This window comes from Canis lupus (genome assembly GCF_048164855.1).
Source record: "Canis lupus baileyi chromosome 15 unlocalized genomic scaffold, mCanLup2.hap1 SUPER_15_unloc_2, whole genome shotgun sequence".
Lineage (NCBI taxonomy): Eukaryota > Metazoa > Chordata > Mammalia > Carnivora > Canidae > Canis > Canis lupus.
The window spans coordinates 17060-42614 of record NW_027326421.1 but is presented as its reverse complement, the minus strand read 5'-3'; the positions used below and the strand labels follow the sequence as shown (position 1 = coordinate 42614).

The 25555-nt window shown below is 39.0% G+C and overlaps 1 long non-coding RNA gene across 1 annotated transcript; it reads right to left on the bottom strand.

Moving 5' to 3' along the window:
• Positions 1-309: 309 nt before the first annotated feature.
• LOC140629496 (uncharacterized) lies at positions 310-25280 on the bottom strand. The gene is made up of 3 exons (XR_012027326.1): positions 25195-25280; positions 10831-10919; positions 310-1951 (listed from the first exon to the last, which is right to left on the bottom strand). It is a non-coding gene; the product is annotated as an uncharacterized lncRNA (long non-coding RNA).
• Positions 25281-25555: the final 275 nt, after the last annotated feature.

Below are 25555 nucleotides of genomic sequence, written 5' to 3'. Positions count from 1 at the left end.
ATTTTGGGCTTCCTGCGAGCTGCTGAATCCTTACAGGGGTTCCATAAATCCATCTGTATCTCCAATGCAGTCTGAACACTGCACAGACTCTATAGCTCATGCATAAATGTAATATTTCTTTGTTCCAAATGTACCTAGATGGAATTATGACAAAATACAAAATTCAATTGGAAGTGTTACTGATTCTTAGTAGTTTTTCATCATTATGTGGTTTCTCAGGCATCCAGATCTAAAAGAAAACAGCTCTTGAGTGAAGGTTTTTTGAAACAATTTGTATTAAAAAGAAGTTTTAGTGTTTGAAAACCAGTATTTAGAAACAGATACACCTTCAGTACTGCATGATGCACAATATTTTGGGTCTTTGCAGACAGATTTGGGAATCAAAAATGAAATGTGTCCCTTTGTTAAACAGAGCACATCGCCTGGCACATAGCAAAGCTGCTCCCGTGACCCAGGACTTAGGGGTTTGGCATCGCTCTTATCCTCGTGCCTTGTGCTGTATGAGCTTCTGCTTCATAGGATAAGGGAAGCAAATACCTGCATGGTCCTGTTCCTTCCCCTTTCCCCGTGTCCTCTGTCATTTAGGCTGCTGGTGATAATTGGTGTGTGGGAGTGGAAATTGAGGCATTTTATCCAATTCTTATTCCACTTCTTGGCCTCGGTTGGGTTTTTGGCTTGGAGCATGCTTGTCATGCTTGGTATGGAAGAGGGCAGGAGCGAAGCCTGGCTCTGTTACTGAGCTCAGTCCCGAGCATGGGTGCATAGCTTTAGCACCTGGTTCTTCCCAGGCTAGTGTAGCACTGACTTTGAAATCAGCTGGACCCAGCATCAAATCCTGTCTCTATCACTCTGGGCTGGTTTCCTAACCTCTCTGGAACTCAGTTTCTTCATTTGTGAAATAGGGGTGACAAATCTGACTCAGCTCCTTTAACAAACGAATGCAATCTGCAAGTAGTTTGGCAGATCCTTCCCATCCCTGAGACCCCCTACTAGGCCATAGTCATTGTTGCCATTTGCTGTGTCTTCTAAAGACTTCCCTTCCCCTGGCTTTCAGGTGGGGACCTTCATGTGGTAAATCTGAATGCTAAAGAAGGTAGAAAAGGGAGGCTGAACAATTATTCCTGCTCACAAGTGATTCACGGTGGAGGCCAAGAAGAAGAAATGAAATACCCAGTCCCCCAGCTCTTACTCAGCTTGAGCCCTGTCTGTGTGATCACTTAGCATCACAGAAATGATCTTCCCGAGCTTTCTTTAGCTCCTGGTGCTGACGCGGGCTTAGCCTTGGCTGACCTGTCTGGACTCAAACAATTTCCTTCATCTTCCTTAGCCTCAGTTTCCTTATCTTTAAAATGAGAGTATGAGCCTTTGTGATCTCAAAGGTATTTCCAATTATAAAATTCTGAGAGATTACGCCCCTCTTAGAGCAAGTAGAATTAATGCGATGAAGGGGAGCCCTCAAGGGGGAAGCGCTGGAGATGAAGACAAGAATAGATATGAATCATCTCAGTTTGGGGGCTCAGAGAAGCTCATGGCAGGCTTCTGATTCCGTCTGCCTGGTTGCATGCTTATGCATTGCCCTTGTTTGGCCTTGAAGGGCATGGTTTTTTCCATTGTTTCTAGTGGGGACAATACTGTATTGTCACAAATCATTGTGTCACATCTGCTTGGGAAAGCAACCACGGCTGCTTCTCTTTGGCTCCTTGTCCAGGAAGCTCTCAAGCCAGTGGATTGCCTCAACAGTTCATGATGACTCTCCTGGTGGCTCCTCTTTGGCCAGGGACTTGTTCTCCCCTCTGTGTTGGACACCAGAGGGGATGGTAGGCATTTTCTCTCCACTCACTCCCACGTCAGGAACGGCACTGGTGATTGTCAGGCAGGTAAGGGGATGCCATCATGCTCAATAGAGATGTCAGACCAGACGTGAGTCAGCGTTAGCTTCCCCCAAGCACAGCTGGGAGACAAAGAAATGGATTTACTGGAGATGTACACAAACCAGAACCTATTATGTTAAAAAACATAAATAAAATGAAGGAAAAGGCATACAGAGTGAAATTATCTTTTTAAAGCATTTTGGCAAAATAGCGCTCAATACACATCAGCACAATAGTGGAGTCATCCATGTGTGTCAACCTGTAGTTTTTAATGACAGGGATGTATAAACAAGTAGGTAATATACAGCCCAGCTGCTTCTGTGGTTTTTCTTGCTCTCTTTGAGAATGAGTTGGTGGAAACACAGCTGAAAATACAGACTTAGAAAATGAGTAATTTAAGTTGAACATCGAAAAGGAGATGTGGATGAAGATTTAGAAAGAGTATATTCAACTTCATAAGTGTACAATGTAAGATTAGGCTAAATAGACAGAAATTTTACTTTGCTCTGAAAGGATAAATATCATTTTCCATTCCTTTTGGTGGATAGGCAAAGCTATGCCGTGAATAATTTTTTAACTGCTGGCTTCTTTATGAAAAGAAAAATATACCGCATTTTTTTCTCTCACCCTGTGTCCACTCAGGCTCGTAACTCAGGGGTCCCTCCATGTCTTCTCTAGCCTGTATCAGTGCTAATCACCCAACACAGAAACACCAAAAAAGTTTAAATCTCTTCATTTTTTTTCTGCAAAGAATTTAAAACTGCCCACCTTTGTTCTTACAGATAATTCATAATAGCAGATTGGTTTTATTTATGTTAAACGAATGTGTATGGGGCCAAAGAGACTCATGGAGGAAAGAGTGAGTGAGGGACTTCTCTTCCAGAGAGGAAACAGGGACGAGAGCCAATAATGAAATCTTATTAAATCTTATTAAGGCAGGAAAAACTTGCCTTTACTCATATACCTAGAACATTCCAGATTCTTTCCTTATAGGATTTCTTTACAATAACTGTAAACTGGTAATTTTCTTTATTTTTGAAGAGGAAGTCAATGCTCGGAGAAGCTAAGTAACTGGTCAAGTTCCCATATCTCACAGGGAGGAGGATAGAGTGGAAGTCCAATGTTAGGGCCTCATTGCTCCCTTTTTAGACAACAAGATCAAAATTACACATTAGGTAGCTACTGTATGCCAGACATTTTGATGAAAACTGGAGATGTGAAGGGAAAAAGAGCCAAGTACTTCCTGTTGAGTGCTTCACAAAGCATTTATTTAATGCTTGCTGTTTGTCAAGTACTCTCATAAAGGGAAATCACAATCAAGCCTCACAGTAGATAATCATGTGAAGTGGACATGGTTATTAGCTTATTTTTCAGATAAATGAAAAGTACATGCTCAGACTATATATCTCACATAGCTAAGATCATATAGTGAATGAGTGTTAGAAGTGAGGTCTGGACTCAGCTATGTCTAGCCCTCAGCCCTTGTTCTTTTCTGATGTACATTTAATGCTTATTGAGTTCCCCAGCATATTTGATATGGACCTGATATGTTACATCTGCAGAAGTATTTGTATTGTAATAGAAAATCCTAAGGTGAAACTGTGTTTGTGTAAGAGACTCATAGGTGGTAAATGGGGGAAGTCACTTTGCCCAGGGAAAAATGTCAAAACTCTTCAGAATGACACCCGATGTTAAGTCTATTAGACAAAGACACATAAATGTGAGAGGTGGATTATCTTAGTTGGTAGACCACAAAGAGAAAAATGACATCAAAAAGAAATAAAGTAATGTGCAAATAAACTTCCGGTGATATAAATAGTATATATAATTCTTGAAAACATTCAAAGTCAGTGAGGAGGATTCCTCTGAGGATCTATTTAATATACTCACTGATACTAGAATCATAAAATAGAGCTCCAGTCTTGGTACTTTCCTGTATAAATACCTTGTCTGGCTAATACAAAAAGCTCATCTCCTCACTATCGCCTGACTTTTGTTTTGTCTTACCTCTGTTCTTCTCTTGGCTAGGACCCTTGCACCCTTTCTCCCCAAGTGTGGGACCATTTTAAATACTCACTCAGTCTCCAGGATGATTTCTATGATATTTCTTTACTGCAAGTGACCTGACCTGTCTTTCCTTTGGACTCCTGTTTGAAGAGCTGACATTCACCTAGTGATCCTTATTTTGCTTTGCTTTGTGTTGTTATTAGTACTTGCTTTGCTTTACCCACTAAACTGTAAGTTTCTTGAAGGTTTTTCTCATCTCTTTTGATTCTTTGTAGCATCTAGCACAGGGTTTACAAGTTGCAGTAATGAATATCGGTAGCTATTGGTCAAATGAAACCAAATTAGGGGCACCTGGGTGGCTCAGGGTTGAGTCTTTGCCTTCAGCTCAGGTCATGATCCCAGGGTCCTGGGGTCGAGTCTCACATCGGACTCCCCGCAGGGTGCCTGCTTCTCCCTCTGCCTGTATCTCTGCCTCTCCCTGTGTGTGTCTCTCATGAATAAATAAATAAAATCTTTTTAAAAAAAAAAAAACAAATTAAATAAGGCCAGAGTGAAATGTGCAGTCAGAACAGCCAGGCATCAGACTTTCTCTGACTTGTGGATAAACCGCTTTCCAGCAAGGGAAGGAATTGGAGGAGAGAGGAAGACAGAAGTAGGCACTTCTGTAATTTGGCAGGCATGAAGTTTACAATGGAAAATCGGCATGTGTCCATAAACCACCTTCACTCTTCTCATGAGGGACCATATCTCCTCCTTAGGCAGGAACTTATACAGTGGGAAAATCTCATAACTCCCTACAGCCATAACCCTATTGATGGCAGCATATGTGGTTACTTAGCAACAATTATGGTATCGCACGTAGATTATTATGATGCTTTCAGGTATGAAAACAACTGGAACAAAGGATTAAAGTTAACAATGAAAGGGAGAGATGTAGTAAATTTAGAGCTAGAACAGTTCTTTCCAAAAACACATTTTGCGTAAACTTTCCCGTGCAAGGACAAGGCGCACATCCTAAAGTTAAAGCTTTCCCCACAGAGAGAGGGAGAGAGAGAGAGAGCTGAGGCCTGCAGTTTTTCCAGATAGTGTTTTTCCCAGCTGCAAACCCATATTTATTTCTTCCAGGATATTTACTAATCCTCTTCCTCCTGCCCTCATCCCCAGGGGATGCATGGCTGGGCATGTAAACACATTCTATTCTTTATCATTCAGGACTGGCGATAATATATTATCATCAAAGAGAATGGTCTTCATTTGATTCATAGGACTCACTGTAAGGACTCAAATCGCACTCTGTAGTGGTTGGCCAGAAGGGTGATAGCGTTGCTCACGATATAGTCAGTCATACTTATTATCCACTTTGTGGTTGGTGAAACTGAGGGCCGAAACCTAGTTTGACTTTTTCAAAAGCAAATGGTTGGGACCTGCAGGGTCAAAGCTCTCTGGTCCTAGGACAAGTGGGCTCATATTTTGTTATCACTATTTGTTTTTGCCATGTGCTCCATAGTTATAACGATGTAAAGGACACTGTTGTTTACTTATTTGGTGTCCAATCCCCCTGGCTTCTTCCAATCTTGATTTTTTCCCCCCTAAATTATGAGATTCAGAAAAGCTGGCCCCATTTCCAACTCCAGGGAGCAGGGAATAAGCAAGTCCAGGTGGGCATGGGGAGAGATGGTGGCTTCTTTCATTCCCTTGTTATTCATCCACCCATGCACCGTCGCTCTTTTTCTTCCTTTTTTCATTTGTTTTTGCCTTCCTTCTTGTATGTTCAAAACAACGTCAAAAATATCTTTGAAGGATAAGGAGAAGATACCTCCATGTGAGTGGGAGGGTACGAATATATAAGTGCATAGAGAAGGAAGTGGAGTGTTGACTTGAAAGTTAGTGGGGCATTTGACCTTCCAATTTTTTAAGCACCAGCTGGTACTTCCTTTTCTTCTCTCCCTGATCCATGAGTCATGCCTCATCAAAAGTTTCCTAGGGCCCGGGAGTAAAAACGACAAATCACTGGGTACGAGTGATAGGAGAAGATTTCATTAGATGGACTGAGAGAAAGACTGCAGAATGAAAAATTGCAGGGTACTGACCCTTGTACTACAAACAGAAGGGGCATAGTATTTAGATAGCTGCTGAACAGTGCACATCTTAAGATGAGATTCTTGAAATTGAATATGGCCTAAGGTGAGGCAGAAACTCTTTACTCCAAGTCATAAAAATTCTTGCTTTAGAATCTGATGGAATGGTGAACTACCAAACTCCACTGAATATATAATTATCGAGGATGGACTCACAGACACTTGATTAAGCATCATGAGTATGGGATGGGCACAGAATACTTAAAAATAGTATGAGATGTCAAAAAGCATATGATCCTGAAATAAGCCCTAAGTATCAACAAATTTTGAAGCCAGAATGCCTGAATTGAATCTCTGCTCCTCCAATCTTGTCCAGGCCTAGTTTTATACCTATTAAAAATGAGCACCAAACTGTGTCATTGCTTTCCTGAAACCAGTGAGAAGCCACCTGGATAGAGTATCACTCCCAAGTTGTTCTAAGGATGTAGTAAATATTTGCCAATTCTGTTGGAACAACAACCCCATTGCCTATCCTGCCACATTCTGCAGTGGAGAAAATGGCACCCTCAAGTCTCTTGGAAATCTGAGCTTGCTCATTTCCATTTATAAAGTCCTAGACCTATTTCTCTAAAACAACCACACCTGTGCTCCTGCTGTCTCTTGTGGTTTCTTTCGGCTTTATTCCCAGCAGTCATCTAGAGATAAGCATATTGAGCAGTTGAAACAGGTATTTCTAGAGTCATTGAATACTAAAAATTAGTAAGGAACTAATCAACTACAGAGGGAAATTTCAAAAAGTTAAAACACGTGGTTCATAATCACAGGGAGTTTAAAAGCTAGTTAAAGCTTCAAAATGGATGCAACTGATGGAACAGCAGGCAGGACTTCTGTTGTATGGGAGGGATTGTAACTAATTTCTCATCTGGTCGTTCTTTTCTTCAAGCACACCTTGACTGAGATGGATAAGGCCGATTGCCTTACTATTTCATATTGGGCTTTCATGTTCTGGCTTTAATTCTTGAAGGTTTCAAGATGTATTTTGATCATTTTCCCTTAGAAAAGTAAGTGATCAACTTCTTAACCAGTCGAACCCCAAACGTAATGAACCGTAATGTCAAAATTATGGCTTTTAAAGGAATAAATTATAGGCAGAATAGCTGAACTCAATATGTTCTTCTGAAGAATTGGGCTGGTTTTTTTTTTTATAGCAGCTTTATTGAAATGCAATTTACATACCATAAAATTTACCCTTTTAAAGTGTACACTCCAGTAGATTTTTAGTACTGTATATTCACAGAGTTGGGCAGTCATCCACAGTATCTATTTTGGGAACATTTTAATCATCCCCCAAAAAACTCTGTACTCATTAGTAGTCACTCTCTATATATCCCTATTTCCTGCAGCTTTTGGCAACCACTAATCTACTTTCTGTCTGTGTATTTGCCTATTCTGGACATTTGGAATAAGTGGAATCATGCAGTATATGATATCCTGTGGCTTTCTTAGCATCATAGTTTCAGGGATCATCCATGTTGTAAAATGTATCCAACCTTGCTTCCTTTTCGTTGTCAGATAATATTCCATTGAATGGACATTCTATATTTTGTTTGTCTATAATGAATAATGCTGCTATGAACATTCATGTAAAAGTTTTTGTGTGGATATATTTCTCTTGGGTGTAAACTGAGAAGTGAAATCTCTATGTTAAAGAGTCTGAAGAATTGCCAGACTGTTTCTCTAAAGTTCAGCCCCATTTTATGATCCCACTGGTGGTGAATGAGGGTTCCATTCCTCCACAACTTTGACAATCTATATAACTGTATATATTGCTATCTATATATCTTTATATCTCCTATCACCTCTCTTTCTCTGAGAACCCTGACTAGTATACGGGGTGAAACTGGCCACATAGAATAAGCTGGAAGGTGCTTCTTGGTTTTCTAGTTGTTGCAAGAGTTTTTAAGGGCCTAGTGTTAATTCTTCTTTAAATGTTTGGTAGATTTCACCGTTGAAGCCATCCAGAGCTGGGGATTTTTTTTTTGGGGGGGGGGGGGAGTTTTTAAATTACTAATTCAATCTCTTTACTTGTTATAGGTCTATTTAGTTTTTTTTTTTTTTTTTTTTGTCTTGAGTCCATTTTCAGTAGTTTGTTTCTTTCTAGGAATTTTTCCATTTCATCTAGGTTATGTAATTAGCATAGGGTTGTTTATAGTATTTCCTATATTTCTGTAAGATTAGTAGTCATGTCCTTCTTTTATTCCTGCTTGTTGCAATTTCTCTTTTCCCTTGGTCAGCCTAGCTGAGGGATTTTCAGTTTTATTAATATTTTTTTTAAAAAACTAACATTTGGTTTTGTAGGTTTTCTCTATTATTTAACTAGAACCTATTGCATTTAATTCTGCTGTAAACTTCATTATTTCTTTCTTTCCTTCTGCTTGCTTTGGGTTTAGGTTTATTTTTTCCCTAGTATCTTGAGATGGGAAGATAAATTATTGATTTGAGACCCTCCTATATATATATTTTTTGTTCTTGTATTTCTTCATTACTGCCTTCTTTTTTGTTAAATATACCTTTCTTAGTATACTAGTTTAATTAATTCCCTTTTTAATGAAATATTTGCGAGTTATTTTTTTAGTGGTTATTCTGGGGATCACATTTAAAATATTTTCTCAAAAAATCTAGTTCAGATTAATGCCAGCTCAATATCAATAGTATTACAAAAACTCTGCTCATATGTAGCTCTCTTCCCCCCATTGACCTTTGTGTTATTATCACACAAATCACCTCTTTTACATTAGAGCCACAGTAACATCATTTTAGGATTATTGGTTTATGTAGTTCCCATTTAAATCTGATAAAAAAGAGTTATGAATAAAAATACACTAGTATCATCTTTTATATTTACCTATGTGGTTACTTTTACTGGTGATCTCTATTTCTTCATATGTATTCAAGTTACTGTATATCATCCTGCTTTTTCAGCTAGGAATCTCTGTAGTATTTCTTGTAGGGCAGGTCTGCTTGTAATGGGTTCTCTCAGTGTTCAGTTATCTGGTAGTGTTTTCATTTCTCCTTCAAATTGAAGGATAGTTTTGCTGAATTTGGTATTCTTTTTTTTTTTTTTTTTAGATTTTATTTATTTGAGAGAGAGAGCATGAGCGAGCAGTGGAGAGGGGCAAAGGGAGAGGGAGAAATAGACTTCCCACTGAGCAAGGAGCCTGAATGGGGCTCGATTCCAGAACCCTGAGATCAGGACTTGATCCAAAGGCAGATGCTCAACCAACTGAGCCACCCAGGCACCCCTGAATTGGGTATTCCTGTTGACAGTCCTTTTCTTTCAGTTCTTTTAATAACATATCATCCTATTGGCCTTTGGTTTCTATGTTTTCTTTTCTTTTTTTTTTTTTTTTGTTTCTATGTTTTCTGATGTGAGGTCAGCTGTTCATGTTATTCAAGATTGATTGCATATGGTAGGTCATTTTTCTTTTGCTGCTTTCAAGATTTTCTTTTTTTTTTGCATTTGACAGTTTATGACTATCAAGATATAGGTCTCTGAGTTTATCCTACTTGAAGTTCAATGAATTTCTTGAATATGTAGATTAATGTTTCCATAATTTGGGACATTTTCAGTCATCGTTTCTTCAATCATTCTCTCTACTGTTCTCCCTCCTTTCCTTTTGGGACTCTCATTTTGCCTATGCTGGTGCAATGTTCAGGTCCCAGTCTTTGAGGCTTGGTTTGTTTTTCTTCATTATTTTTTCTTTCTGTTCCTCAAGTTGGATAATCTCAACTGACCTGTCTTTAAGTTTTAGTTCTTTCTTCTCCCCATTCAGTTGGGCTGTTGGTCCCAACTTTTCGTTGATATTATTGTATTTTTGATCTCTAAAATTTCTATTTGATTCTTTCATAATATCTCTTTGTTAATATTGTCTATTTGGTGACATATCATTCTCATATTTTCCTTAAATTCTTTAGGCAAGATTTCCTTTAGTTCTTGGAGCATACTTATAATAACTCATTTATAACTGTGTAGTAACTCAACATCTGAGCTTTGCAGGGATAGTTTCTATTGATTCTTTTTTCCTATTTATGGGCCATACTTTTTTGGGGGGGGGGCATACTTTCTTATGTCATTATGTGTGCTATTTTTTTGGTTGTTGAAAACTGGGCTTTTAAGATAAGTTCATGAGACATCTCTGGAAATCAGATTGTCTCCATATCTCCATATCTGGTTTGCTTCATTGCTTGTAGTATACTGTAGCAGTTGTTATCAGTGCTATTTGCTTGATTAATGACTTTAGTAATTTTTAAAATCTATATTGTTGTATGCAGCATCTAAAGTCTGCTTGATTAGCGTAGTAGTCAGGTAATGAGTCAACATAGATTTCTTTAAATTCCTTTAAGTAATAAGTCTCCCACCCTTTTGCTACAGATATATGTGTGTGAATTGAAGTATGCCTTCAATGCTCTGGCAGTTTCCAGTTATGCCTTAGCCTTCATCTCCTGTATGGCCAACCATAGGTGAGAGATGAGGGCCTTCTTAGGTGTTTTCCAAGAATGCATATACATATGGCTTTCTAGATTCCCAGGGATATCTCAAAACTCTCCAAAGCCTTCTATGGACATCTCATTTCCCAGATACTTATTATAAGTTTCTTTGGTCAGCTTCCTGTTTGCCCCAACTGGTTTCACCATCTTAAGCAGCCATGATGCTAAATAATTCCTGATTCTTTTGGAAAAACACTCCGAAGGTAGGGATTTTCTCACTTAGTAATATCTGAGTTAGATCAACTAAAGATAAATCCTGCAGGTGGGACTTTTCAGACAATAGAGATAATTCTCTAAAGATGGGACTTTTTGAGGGAGCTACAGACCTCTTCTTCTTTCTCAAACAGCTGGAAGACCACTGGTTTTCATAGCCACCATGTTTCTACAGTTGCTGGTTTTCAAGACTGCTGCAATGCTGGGGAGAGGGAGATGAGAAAACAGCAAATATAAATGCCACATAGCTCACTGTTCTTCTAGAAAAACGACTATTTTTCTTTTCCATCCTTTGGTGAATTTACAGAATTTTGAAAATGTTTATTTTGACTATTTTGCTGCCATTCTCATTGCTTTAATGGAGCACCATTCTGGAAGTATTCCTTCTTCTTGAGTGACCTTGATATCAGGGCTGCTTTTGAGACATAGGTTTAGACCAGAAAGTTGTTCGGTATGCACCAGAAAATGGAAATGGGTGAGCTAGAAGGATATAGATGGATGATTAAGTCTGGTACTTGTTTCCACTCTGGGGAGATTGATATTTATGTCGGTAGAGGAATGTTGTACCTCATATTTCTGTGTTCAAGAGCCACCATGATTAGATATTTCCCTTAAGCCTTGAGATCACAGAAGAGGAGGAGGGAGGGGCAGTTGCTGCTGATGATAAAGTCTGAGTGGAAGTCTCAACTGAAAACCCTAATAAAACTGACAAACTGACAGAACAGAACTGTGACAGTGGGGCTTTGGAATTGGCTGGCTGATTGTGAGCTGTTGGTTGGGGACCCTTGAGATGTGCCTGCTGTTGACTTGCTACTTAATGTGCAGCTTAGGAACCACAGTGTCAGCACCACCTGAGAGCTTGCTGGAAATGTAAAATCTCAGATCCCACTCTGGTTTTGCTGAATCAGAATTTGCATTTTAACGAGGTGATTTATATACACAGTAAAGTTGGAGAAATACATGCCTATAGCATATTTATATCTTTATGTGGTTGTCCCAGGAAGATTCCTGTTGATTGACTAGCCTTGTCTCTTTCATGTTGATTTTTATCAACTTAAATCTCAGATGTAGTCATCTGTTTTCCTAAAACTTCAGAGAATGCCAATCTTTGCACGGTCTTATCCTTCTAGGGTTTTATTTTTGTTTGTTTGGTTTTTTTTATAGTGAGGATAAAGAGTTGAACCTCAAGAGTTTCAGAGAGAGAGAAAGTATGTGAGCTGAATTAGTCCAGAAAGGCGTTATTCGAGTTGGACTTTGAGGAAAGGAAAGGGAGGATGTGAGTACATGTCAGGTAGATGACGGAATATAGGTCAGCCTACAGAGGTGGGGATTATCTATCATATGTAGTAGAACTTCAAATTATAAAATTTTTGAAGATGTAGATTATGTCTTGTTCATATATCCATCCTCAGTAACTGCATTGATTCACTGCCTACTCAATGCAGTAGGCACTCTGTAAATTCTTTTTAACTAAATAGTGACAAAACTAGCTTCACTGAAAGTGAGGACTTATATAAGAATTATGGGAGTTGATACAAATTGCTTAGGATACGTCCAGGTGATGGGGACCTTGAAAGCTTGGTAGGAGTTTGTATTTAAATTTGTCGGATAATTTTCAATAAGCCATGGGGAAATGGAAGGAGGTTTACTTGGGGCTGTTATTAGAAAAATGATGAAAAAAAAAAAACTATGTTCAAACTCCAGCAAATATAGCCCTCTAAAATCTTGGCTATTCTAGAAATGCATACATTTAAATGAGAATGTGTTATGGGAATCACACATTAAGGAGAAAGAAAGCTGGAAAAAAATGGTAGACAGTAGTGGCACATTTCAACTTTTTGTATGTTGTAGGATCTTAGGCAGAGGAATGGCATGTAAAAAATGGGGTTCAACAGTGATTAAAACAATACTAGGTGGATTGGAATGGGAAGAGAATGGAGTCAGGTAGAGCAGCCATGAGGTGTTTTCAGAATTGGGATGAGGGCGGGTGGATGTGAACCAAGGTCTACAGGATGAAGAGTAGTTGCTACTGGAAGTTCCTGGTTTTCCATAGGAGTGAATTCTTATCAAGCAGCTTGGGTCTTGCATTAAAGATAAAGAAGGAAGGAGAACAGAGAGAAACCACCTGGTACAATAGTAGTAGTCACAACAACTATTTTTTACCACTCTCATAAGGCAATGGTAAGAATTAAATGAGTTAATTCTTGTAAGTTGCCTAGTAAATGCCTGGCACAGGGTAAGCAGTCAATGTAAATTTTAGCTATTAACATTGTTTCCTGGAAGAAGGGACCTCCTGGTGCTGACAACAAGTGGCACTTCTGTTCCTCAAAATCAGTACCCAACTCAGTGCTTTTTTGTAATAGATACATAATAAATGTTTGATGAATGGGAAATAAAATATTTATCAATGTAGGAACCAAAAATATTGATTCTAAATAAAATCACATTTTACTGTTGATATCTATTATAAATATTATACCCCAGTGGAGGGCTGGAGGAAACTGATTATTTATCTTGCATCTTCTGCTCTCCAAACCAACTTTCTCTTTTTTTCTTTCTCTACTTGTCTACTCCCATCCTGGTGGTTCCTATCTCTATACTCGTAACTCCAGGAAGCCAGCTCTTCCTGTCTATCTGCATTTTACAGTAGATGCTCAGTAAATATTTGTGTTAATTTGTAAACTTGTGTTTTCTAGACCTGGGGCTCATACCTCAAAGCACTCCCATCAGTGAGGAAGATACCCGTGTTTCTCTGCCATATGTAATTCAGCTCTTTTGAATAGCTTGTCCTCTCTGAAACATCACTGAAGTGTTTGGTACAACCAAATTAATGAGTTGTGGCTGAAATTCTTTCTCTATTTCATGTGGCTGAAATACATGTAACTGCACATTTGTGCATGAGCCCAAGTTTCTAGAACTTTCATGATTACTTGACAGAATAATTGAAGCAAGAGGGAAAGGATCGAGTGGTTCATTTTCGCTTCTATTTTTTCACCCACTACTAAGATAAAATATTCTCCTGTGCAAAAGTCAGAAACTTTTCCAACCCCTATCACCATATGACAGCAAGTTGAAGAATGGAATTAAAATAGAGAGTTATCTAGAATCTCTTTCCAAGAAGCTGAAAGTTCTATTCATGTATCACCAGAGAATCTCTGTGATAGAAAAGTTTCCATATGTGGTGATATGGAACTTTTAAGAGACTTAATTTCACTTGAAAGTCTGTAGAAACCTATAGTCCAGTGCTTCTGATCTCTCTGAATCCTTCTATTTAAAGTTGGCTTGCTTTCTGCCATTAAATAGGCCTTTTCCTCTAATGTTTAATAATGGTGAGCCTTTTGGAAGAGATTTGCTACAAAGGGTTTTGAATATGGGTAGAGAATCTATATCAGGCCCAACTGACTCACTGAAAAGATTAATCAGGCACACTTAAGAAGGAGCAATGTAATTTAGGTCATTTAAGAGAGAATATGAAACCATTAAATATACTTCCTATCATGTCCAGTTGAGAAAGGTAAGGCAGGAAATATAGGGGAAGAAATAGAATCGATCAGAAGAAGGAAAAGAACAGAGGAAAATATGCACTCGGAAGTAGATGCCCATGGCTCAGAAAGGGCTAGGGAGGAGGGAAGGGATTTGTGAGTTCTGAGATGAGCTGCTCCTCATGTGCTGTTGTTTCCTTGGACTGATTTCTGTGCAAATGAGTTGTTCAAGTAATAAGTAGTTTAAGCTTCTAGCTCCTTCTACATCAACTTGCAAGGAGGAAAAAAATATTATTTGGACTATAGCAACATTGACCCAAATGCTTTCTCTCTGAGAGGACAAATAAAATTAAGGCAAAAGCTGGAAGTTCATCTGTGCTCTTGAAAGGAATGCAAGTCACAGAGTTGAATCCTTACTCTGTAGCACATACATGTTCTCCAGAGATTACCCAGTTTCATCCTCAGTGAGTCCAGCAACAGGTACTGTTTCACCCATTCTACAGATGATAAGACAGTCAGGGATTTGGCAGGTAACACAACTACTTGAGGAGAGGCTGATCTCCATAACCAACGATCTCCTGAGTCCCGTACTTTCTGTTTCACCAGCTGCATCCAAGTCTCTTTCTAGAACTTAAAGGAACTTCAGAAAAACATCCAGATTTGCAAATTGGTTGAAATGGCTCCAGGCTTCAGACCGATAATAATTTGCTTTATTGAGTAGAGATGCATCCCTGGGCCTCATGCCAGCCAGTCGAGCTTCTTATCCATTTAAAGTAGAACAGCATCCAGTTGGTTGTAGGGAGTATTGTATCTACCCTTCTCTGACAGATGGCTTTCTACTTGGCTTTTAAAATTTTTTTAGGAGGGAAGTTCACAGTTTCTCACAGAGCTTATTGCAGTCATTTCCAGATCAGTCTTAGGATCATCGACGTGACTATCCACTGTTCCTCCCTTTGAGTGTGGCATACTGTGTGGGCCTGGCTTTCCTGCTCAGTTAATGATGATGGGACAGTCACAGAAACTGAGTTTACAAGGAATAAGTTTGAATAAGGACTCAGCAAACTATCACCCTTGGGCTGGATCAACCTGAATGTTTTTGTAAATAAAGTTTTACTGGAATGTAGCTCTGCTTTTTCACTGTGTACTGTGTATGGTTGCTTTTGTACTTTAACAGTCAAGTTTAGTTATTGTGACAGAGACCGTATGACCTGCAAAGCCTAAAGTACTTATTACTGGCCCTTTACAAAACAAATCTGTGACCCCTGCTGTTGATTAACAAGTCACCTAGAGAATTCTTGAAGGGAAAAAGGAGCATGGGTGTTGTCTAGGCCATAGTATGGTGAGGGTCTGCTACAGATGTTTGGGGAAATCCAAAGGGGACAGTTTTCTTGATTATCCCCTCATAACAGGGATTGAGAGTTCCTTGTAGAAATGTTGCTTGTGCAACAAAATACAGAGTTGTGATTCTCTGTTCTGTGGTTCTTGTCCAGGCAAGTTTGGAAATTGTGACTCCTTGAAACCATGTAGGGAGCCAAGTATTCCAGCTGATGTTTTGTGATCTCCCCCCCCCCGCCCTTGTTTAAAAATAAACTCTGTAGAATCATTTTTTCTTTCTTTTTTCATGGCTCTCTAAATATTCTGTTTTGAAACATTTAATTACCCAGGTTATTTATATGGAAAGGTCTGATAATGTTTCTATTGGAGTCTGGGAGTCTGTTATTTATTTCTTTTGCTAAATTTTATCTTATATTAGGGGAAGGGCTGAGGTTGGTTACTATGGCAACATTCTCAAAACTGCAACAATCCTATTATGGATGCTAAAACTATAGTCATTCTGGTGGGAGGGTAGCATGGGTAGTGGGTGGTAGTCTTTTTATTTTTATTTTATTTTATTTTTTTAAGAAAACCTCTCCCACTTCCAACCCATTTGCATTCATTTATTTTAAGCTTTGCAGTGTAGGGTACTGGAATGAGAAATGAACAGAAAAAAGGGTGTCCTGTCCTGTCTGTCTCCATTAAATTTCTGTAGTCTTTATCTGCTCCATTTGTAAGGATACCCAGCTTTCTATCTGATCTTTTATTCATTTCTTCACCACTCTTATACTGAGGACTTCTCTGTGGTAGAAATGAGTAAGACACAATCTCTGCTCTCATTTCTTCTTTTAAATTACAAATTCCCTGAAGTCATTAATTCACTTTGCTGTAATTCAGTTAAATAAATATTTATGAGGACATACACTATACCAAGCATCATGCTGGCATACAGAAAAAGGGGTTTTGGTAAAAAAACATGGTTTTGTTTTGTTGCGCAGTATAGGGAAGGTGATTAAAATAAACCATTATGCCCAGAGGTGATTAAAATAAAATTTGATCGATGCTAACACAGAAGTATGTAACTCACTTAACTCTCCAGTCTGGAGATCAGAGGAAAAATTTTGCAAGGGGGGCAACATTTGGGCTAATTCAAAGACAGGTCCCTGGGAATGGGTAGGGCATCCTAAGCAACTTTGGACCAACAAGACAGGGAATATGGTGGTGAGAGAGGTGTGCAGGAGATGTTTAAAGCATGCAGACAAGTGGTATTGGAATAGTCGGAAATAGAGGTTAGACTCATCAAGAAATGGCACATCTAGGAGGTTGGATTTTGGAGACTGGGAGCCACTGAAAAATTCAGACAGAATAGCAACCTGAGTGTTCTAGTTTAGCAAGATCTTTCTGTTAGTGGTGGGTGGGATGGTAGATAATGAAGGGAAAGGGGCAGATTGGATAGAACATGGAGACTTGAAAAGATGGCATGTTTCCTCTTAGGCCTTAGTGAGCTTAAAATGAGCCCACCAAATTGGACTATCCAGTAAGCAGTTGGTGATATGGATGCAAAAGTCATGAAATGTGGGTGGGCACCCGAGACCAGGGTATCATCTGAGGCTTGTGGGTGGGAGGGAAGCAACCAGAAGAGGAGCCACTCATTATCACATCCTCACAGTGCCTAATGTGGTGTCTCACTTTGAATAAAATACTAATTTTACTCAAATTAATTTCAATTAATTTGAAAAAAAAAAAAAAAAGGATTCCAAAGTATTGATGCGACCAAAAGAAGTAGTCATTAGACTCATGATTCTTTAAGATTCCACTTGGAATTCCTAAACTCGACAAATGGGAGATACTCCTCAAACAGCCTAGCTTTCTCCTTCTATTCATCCTTTAAATCTGCACAGTGGGGCATGCCCTTCCCTGGCTCTGCTGGCCACTCTTAGGAAATGAAAAACCTTTCTGTTGCAAAACACTGTACTAATTCACTAACTAAAACTTTCAGAGCTGGGCAATAATGAAAACTCTGGACTTAGAACTGAGGTTTCTTCCCTCCTCCGACGTGGATCTGGACAAGACCACTGCAGCCAGAGAAGAGAGTGGCCAGCTGCTTCTTTCTTTCTCCATGGTGCCTTTTCTCTCTTGTCTCCTACTTGCTGGTCTCAGTTGCAAACCTCTCTCAAGCTGAAGTGGGGCTGGCAAAGAGGCGGAGAGGGAAACAGTGAAGTCCCTATCTGCCTGGTCATGATTTATGCTTCTACTGCTAGTGCTCTTTGAATCTTGCAGATATGGAAAGTTGTCTTTTTCTCTTTAGAGTTTTTCTGTGGAGTCTTTATTGTCTTCCCTCCCTCATTGCCGAGGATCTCATATTTGCAGTTCCTTGAGATGAGGGCAATGCATTGCTTTCTTGGCTACAAGTTTTCTCAACCCTTAGGATCTTGGTAGCACCTCTAGCTAAACTCTGCTGTGGTGTTTTGGATAGTATCTAAGCCAGTCCCAAGATGGCTGTCTCTGGCACATGGCCCACATCTTGTTCCATGGAAGACACTCAAGCAACCTCTTTTAAAATATATTATGTATTATTTCTTGATGTCTCAGAGAGACTATTCATTGGAACATCTTGTTACATATATATATATATATATATACATATATATATATATATATATAACTACTCTCTCCTTGTTTCTTTTAAACTTTCCTGTCTTGTAGAGACAGTTCTGTTACACAGTGTAGGATTGGCTGGCTGCTTCTGGGTGGATTTAGTGGATGACAAGGGTGGAACCAGGTAGTTTTTGTGAGCATTGTGTGTGTACCTTCCATGTGGACGGGGCATCCTTGGACGAGAAGCGTGCATCTAATAGGAGCTCAGTTTACAAGACCGATCCCCTCCTTGCTAATGACTTCCAATCTCTTTGCAGCCCAGGCTAAGAAAGCACAGATGGACCCTGAAAACGCATTACAACCTCTCATCAAAAACCCTGAACCCCAGCTGTTCACCCTCATCTCCATCCTTATGGGAACATAAAATGATTGGCAGCTTCACTGCCCAGTTTTTGCCACGCTACAGATAAGAAATGGGCATGTTCACATTCTCACTCTTACTTCGAGAGCCCTATCATCCTTAACCACCCAAGTAAAACCTGAACCAGCTTTCTTTGAGATTTTTATTTTTTTAAAAAGATTTTATTTATTTATTCATGAGAGACACACACACACACACAGAGGCAGAGACACAGGCAGAGGGAGAAGCAGGCTCCATGCAGGGAGCCTGATGTGAGACTCGATCCTGGGTCTCCAAGATCATGCCCTGAGCAGAAGGCAGACACTCAACTGCTGAGCCACCCAGGCATCCCACTCTTTGAGGTTTTTAAAGGTTTAGGCAAGGTGACCTCCTCTCTCCTCCCAGTTTGGATACCAAAAGGAGATTCCAAGTTGAATTTTTGAGCTTAAGATACTCTTCCAGAGATGCAGACCATATGTCTGACATCTCTGATCAAAATATTACAGACTTAATTCACATCATTACTATGAATCCCGCTCTTCATCCTGAGTACCCATTCATCTTCATGTAATTTCTCTTTAGTCTTAATAAATGGCACCTAGAACATCCACTTAATTGTTCAAATCAGAAACCTGGGAGTCATCTATAAGTTCTTAAGCTCTTATGCACCATAGGTACCCCCTTTGGCAATGTATTGCTATTTATGGACACTTTTCAAAATGATGTCTTTAAACACAGAGAACCATTATGGAGACCAGCAATATGAAAATACAAGTCTATTTTGAGTAATTTGGAATCTGTGAATCTCCCCCCCCCCTTTTTTTTTTTTTTTATGATAGTCAATGAGAGAGAAAGAGAGAGAGGCAGAGACATAGGCAGAGGGAGAAGCAGGCTCCATGCACTGGGAGCCCGATGTGGGATTCGATCCCGGGTCTCCAGGATCGCGCCCTGGGCCAAAGGCAGGCGCCAAACCACTGCGCCACCCAGGGATCCCCCCCCCCCCCCTTTTTTTTAACCTCTCATGTGGGTTTAGTTTCAGTCACCAGTCACCTGGGTGGCAGACTCATTTCATCTTGTCTCGCTTCAGGGCTACTTTCTTCATTCAGGCCTTCATTAGCTCTCACTTGAATTGCAGCAGTTAAATTTTATAAGGAATTTGTATTGGAAAATTTCAAATATGTACAAAGTATATAAAACAGTATAATGAAAACCCATAGAACCATCACCTAGTTTTGACAGTTATCAACATAATACTTCAACCTACTTCTTTCTACTTCCTACTTGATGATGATGATGATTTTATAGGGTTTTAAAACAGTTTTTTATTTTATTTTATTTTATTTTATTTTATTTTATTTTATTTTATTTTATTTTATTTTATTTTATTTTTTTTATGATAGGCACACAGTGAGAGAGAGAGAGGCAGAGACACAGGCAGAGGGAGAAGCAGGCTCCATGCACCGGGAGCCCGACGTGGGATTCGATCCCGGGTCTCCAGGATCGCGCCCTGGGCCAAAGGCAGGCGTCAAACCGCTGCACCACCCAGGGATCCCTTTATTTTATTTTTAAAAAAGATTTTATTTATTCACGAGAGACACAGAGAGAGGCAGAGGCATAGAGAGAAGCAGGCTCCCTGTGGGTAGTCTGATGTGGGACTCATCTCAGGACCTTGAGCCGAAGACAGATGCTGCCCAGTTGAGCCACCCAGATGTCCCTATAGGTTTTTGGTTGTACAGTTTGGATCCATGAATCCACAATCCATCCTTCATAGCAGAAAGCCCACACCTCTATGAAGAGACATCTTCCCAGAAAGTTCCTTCTTTTCCCAGTCCCTTTCCAGTCTAGCCTTGCCCTTCAGAGGAAACCACTCGATGTTTCTTAAAAACCTTAGTTTAGTTCTGTGTGTTCTAGAATTTCATGAACCTGGAATACAGTATAAGGTCCAACTATATCACTGCATGATTAGTAGGTTCATTCCTTTTTGTTGCTGAATATTATTCCATTATATGAATACACTACAATTTGCTTGTGAATCTTTTGTTGATGGACATTTAAAAATTTTTGCATATTGTGTCCCTGAATATTCCTGAAGTCTTTTGTGGGGAAATGTTTTCATTGCTTTTGGATAAATACCTAACAGTGGATTGGGGGGTCACAGGGTAGGAATAATGTTGATTTTTTAATTAAAAAAAAAACACAACTGCTAGATCTTTTCCAAAAGTACCATTTCACTTCCACTAGCAAGATATGAGAGTTCTAGTTGTTCCAAATTTTCACCAATATTTGTTGTCAGTCTTCAAATCTGGCCATTTTGGCGGGTGCATAATGGCCTCTTGTGGTTTTATTTTACATTTCCCTGGTAACTAATGATGTAAGCATTATTTCTTATTGGACATTCACATAATTTCTGTTGTGAAGTGTCTGTCCAACCATTTCTTGCCTATTTTTAATTGTTTAAAAAAAGTATTAGTAAAGTTTTAGGATTTAAAAAAGAACTCTAGATATAAATCCCTTATCATACATATATTTGGTGAATATTTTCTCCCCATCTGATACATACCTATTCATTTTTTAAATGTCATTTTTAGTAAGCAGATACTATAAATTTTTCTTTTATAGTATTGCTTTTTATATTTTGTCTGAGAAAACTTTACCCTATCTTTAGGTCATGAAGATATTCTCTATTTTCTTCTAAAAGTTTTATATATAAGCTTTCATATTTAGATCTGTGATCCATTTTGAATTAATTTTCATGCGTAGTATGAGACAGCAGTTGAGGCTCATTTTTTTTCCACCTGGGTATCTAGCTGTTCCAGCATAATTTGTTGAAAAAATTCTTCTTTTATGGAATTGCTTTGGTTTCAAAGTTTCGCATTTTGTTCTTTCTTCAAGATTGTTTTACTGTTCTAGATTCTTTACACTTACATTTCCAATTAGATTTTAGAATTAGTATGTCAATTTTTATTTAAAAAGCCCTGCTGGGGGGAAAAATTTAAAAAGCCTTGGGATTATGATTAGTGTTGCATTGACTCGATATGTTAATTTGCATGCCTTGTTCATTGGTTAGCCAGGGATCTGAGATTTTATTCAGATTTTAGGACTCACTCCCTTTATGACTTCCTCCCTTCCACCATTTCCTCCTACCTTTCTGATGATTCTGCCTTCCCTGAAATCACCTGACATCTCAGTTAAGTAAGGAAGTTGTGGTTTCCTGCAGCCCAACCTTTGTGTGGATTGAGAGGACCTCAGACAGGAATTTGCAAATTCACACATTTTTTCCATTGCCTTTTTTTAAATTAATTATTATTTTTAATTGGAGTTCAATTTGCCAATGTATAGCATATCACCTAGTACTCAGCCTGTCAAGTGCCCCCCTCAGTGCCTCACCCAGTCACCCCAACCCCTTTCCACCACCCCTGTTCATTTCCCAGAGTTAGGAGTCTCTTATGTTTTGTTACCCTCTCTGATATTTCCCACTCATTTTCTCTCCTTTCCCCTTTAATCCCTTTCACTATTTTTTTTATTCCCCGTATGAGTGAAACCATATAATGATCGGCCTTCTCGAATTGACTTATTTCACTCAGCATATAATACCCTCCAGTTCCATCCACATCGAAGCAAATGGTGGATATTTGTCGTTACTAATGGCTGAGTAATATTCCATTGTATGTATAGACCACATCTTCTTTATCCGTTCATCTGTCGATGGACACCGAGGCTCCTTCCACAGTTTGGCTATTGTGGACATTGCTGCTAGAAACACTGGGGTGCAGGTGTTCTGGCATTTCACTGCATCTGTATCTTTGGGGTAAACCCCCAGTAGTGCAATTGCTGGGTCGTAAGGCACTTCTATTTTTAACTCTTTGAGGAACCTCCACACAGTTTTCCAGAGTGGCTGCACCAGTTCACATTCCCACCAACAGTGTGAGAGGGTCCCCCTTTCTCCACATCCTCTCCAATGTTTGTTGTTTCCTGTCTTGTTAATTTTCCCCATTCTCACTGGTGTGAGGTAGTATCTCATTGTGGTTTTGATTTGTATTTCCCTGATGGCAAGTGATGCAGAGAATCAGAAAAGACCCCAAATAGCTAGGGGAATATTAAAAAAGAAAACCAGAGCTGGGGGCATCACAATGCCAGATTTCAGGTTGTACTACAAAGCTGTGATCATCAAGACAGTGTGGTATTGGCACAAAAACAGACACATGAATCAATGGAACAGAATAGAGAATGCAGAAATGGGCCCTCAACTCTATGGTCAACTAATATTCGACAAAGCAGGAAAGACTATCCCCTGGAAAAAGGACAATCTCTTCAATAAATGGTGCTGGGAAAATTGGACAGCTATGTGCAGAAGAATGAAACTAGACCATTCTCTTACACCATACACAAAGATAAACTCAAAATGGATGAAAGATCTAAATGTGAGACAAGAATCCATCAAAATCTTAGAGGAGAACACAGGCAACACCCTTTTTGAACTTGGCCACAGCAACTTCTTGCAAGATACATCCATGAAGGCAAGGGAAAAAAAAACAAAAATGAATTATTGGGACTTCATCAAGATAAAAAGCTTCTGCACAGCAAAAGAAACAGTCAACAAAACTAAAAGACAACCTACAGAATGGGAGAAGACATTTGCAAATGACCTATCAGATGAAGGGCTAGTTTCCAAGATCTATAAAGAACTTATTAAACTCAACACCAAAGAAATCAACAATCCAGTCATGAAATGGGCAAAAGACATGAACAGAAATTTCACAGAGGAAGTCATAGACATGGCCAACAGGCACATGAGAAAATGCTCCATTGCCTTTTAATGGTTCTCTCTGCTCCAGTTTTTGCATGACCTTGGCCCCTTTGCAGTGCTTTTGAGTAATATTTTCTTTAATTTTCTACATTTTGTCAATGTTATCTATGCGATAGTTGTTATGTCCAAGGTGCCATGCTGTTAGCATAAGACTGCCCCGTCAGCTGCCTCGCAATGCTCTCCATGCCTCCTCTCTCCCCTCCACTAATTTACTTGTCCCTAGTTCCCAGAGTGAACTTTCAAAATTGCAAACATGAGTGGTGCCTGGCTGGTTCAGTCCACATGGGACTCTTGATCTCGAAGTTGTGAGTTTGAGCCCATGTTGAGTGTAGAGATGATTAAAATCTTTTTAAAAAGATGCAAACATGAGCAAACCATTCCCTGAATTAAAGCCCATCAATGGCTCCTCATTGCTTTCATTGTTCCTCATTGTTGTCATATTTTTCTAGATTCATCTGTGTTTATCCCAGGTGCTTTTGGACTTTATTGAACCATTGGCATTCCCTAGACATTGTTCCCTTAAAAACCTCCCCTCCTTTGCAGGTATCGTGGTCCTGGCCTCAAATACCTCTACCTTCTTCGTGGTCTGGTTGACTACTAAGGTCCTTTAAAAGTCAGCTCAAAGTACCAACCTTTAAGAAAAACGCCCAAACTGGGTTACTCATGCTTTCTTATATTCCCATTGTTCATATTATATTTTAGCATCACAAAGCATGTCAGGTTGTATGTAATTGTTTAATCACTTATTTGTTACCTCAACTATCAAGGCTGTGAGGTCCTTGAGAATAGGGTCTTGTGCTTGAATGCCTGTCACCTAGCATTCAAGTGAAGCAAAGACAGGAGTATGGATGGGTTTTATAGTTAAATTATGGTTGCATTGTAAATTGTAGGTATCTGACCATCCCCAAATATTTTCTCTCATTCCTCTTGCTCATGGGTCTGGATATTTAAATGCCAATATGAAATTAACAAGGGGCACCTGGGTGGCTCAGGGGTTGAGCATCTGCCTTCAGCTCAGGTCATGATCCCAGGATCCTGGGATTGAATCTTGCATCAGGATCCCCACAGGGAGCCTGCTTCTCCCTCTGCCTGTGTCTCTGCCTCTCTCTTTGTGTCTCTCAGGAATAAATAAATACAATCTTAAAAAAAAGAAATTAACAAGATAAAATTAAAACAACAGAAATACCTCAATTATCCAGAGCAATATATATATATATATATATATATATATATATATATATAGCAAAAAATATATATATATACAGTTGATTGCATGTTGTAAATGTGTATGTGGGTTTGTACTCTTTCTTTTAGCTGCAATTACAAAAACAATAAATATAAATAATACTATATAATACTGTGGTTTATATAATGTAATGATATATCTTTATAATATATAACTATATATTTATAAATATATATATTAAAGAGAATAAAAGACATCTATGAGTAGAAGGCAATGACAAAATAAATAAAGGACCAATGATGCAAAATATTTCATTTGTTGAGATATAATTTAAAGTGTTGTGAACACAAAGAAAAAGGCTGATAATGATTTCAGGAATAAAGCAGCCTCTTGAAACTTTAATCTACATGGTCAGCCAGTGACACAGGGGAATACCAGGGAAGCTTAACCATAGCTATGCTCTTGTGGGACACAGGGAGCCAAAATTTTTGCACATTTACTTGAACTCATCCATCTTTTTCCTTTCCTTTCCTTTTCTTTCCTTTCCTTTCCTTTCCTTTCCTTTCCTTTCCTTTCCTTTCCTTTCCTTTCCTTTCCTTTCCTTTCCTTTTCCTTTTCCTTTTCCTTTTCCTTTTCCTTTCATTCCTTCCTTCAGTCTTTCTGCTACATAATCATATAGGCATTACTTACTTTTATATGGATTCTTTCTTGGTGGAATCCCAATGTAAAATACTGCTTTCATAGAAGTCATTTTTGGTGGCCAATGACTTTTCCACTTAACATTTTTTTCTTGTGATGTCACAATCCTCCATATTACCATCTTGTCCATCAACTAAGTTGGAAAGTTCTCCCAGCTTTTCAAAGACCTTTCCTTGCAATTAGTGATGATCTCATTATTCCCCCTTTTCTCTTGCATTTTTTCCTTCTTCTCCCCTTAGATTAATCTGTGAAAATTACCTTTCTGTGTTCACTTCACTTTTCCCTCATGCCTCCCCACTGTATACTTCCAGCGCCTTTCCTTTCTCACAGGGGCCTGTCCTTTCATCATGCT